Source organism: Rhincodon typus, chromosome 44 (genome assembly GCF_021869965.1).
Source record: "Rhincodon typus isolate 14 chromosome 44, sRhiTyp1.1, whole genome shotgun sequence".
In the NCBI taxonomy this organism is placed as follows: Eukaryota; Metazoa; Chordata; class Chondrichthyes; order Orectolobiformes; family Rhincodontidae; genus Rhincodon; species Rhincodon typus.
Window position 1 is genome coordinate 1,340,116 of NC_063375.1, and position 502 is coordinate 1,340,617.

General features: G+C 49.6%; 1 protein-coding gene across 1 annotated transcript in view; it reads right to left on the reverse strand.

The window, feature by feature from the left end:
• The window catches only part of fam50a (family with sequence similarity 50 member A), a 25,625-nt gene that overhangs the window by 24,712 nt on the left and 411 nt on the right, over positions 1-502 (reverse strand). The window lies entirely within an intron of this gene.

Consider the following 502-nt stretch of genomic DNA (forward strand, 5'->3'; position numbering starts at 1 on the left):
TGATCACTAATTTCACCCCCTTGCCCTGTGTGTTATGATCACTATTCTCCCCCTTTTCCCCACTATGCTATTATCACTATCACCCCCAACACTTTCTCCACTGTGTTATGATCACCATCCCCCACACACTCTTTCCCTACTGTGTTATTATCACTATTCTCCCCCTTTCCCCACTGTGTTATGATCACTATCCGCCCCCACAACCCTTTCCCCACTGTCTTATGATCACTATCCCCCCCCCCCCCAGTCCCCACTGTGGTATGATCACTATTCCCCCCAATTCCCCACTGTGTTATGATCACTATTCCCCCCAATTCCCCACTGTGTTATGATCACTAATCCACCCCCCATTCCCCACTGTGTTATGATCACTAATCCACTCCCTCCCCCATTCCCCACTGTAATATGATCACTATTCCCCCTCCCATTCCCCACTGTGTTATGATCACTAATCCACCCCCCCCACCATTCCCCACTGTGGTTATGATCACTATTCCCCCCA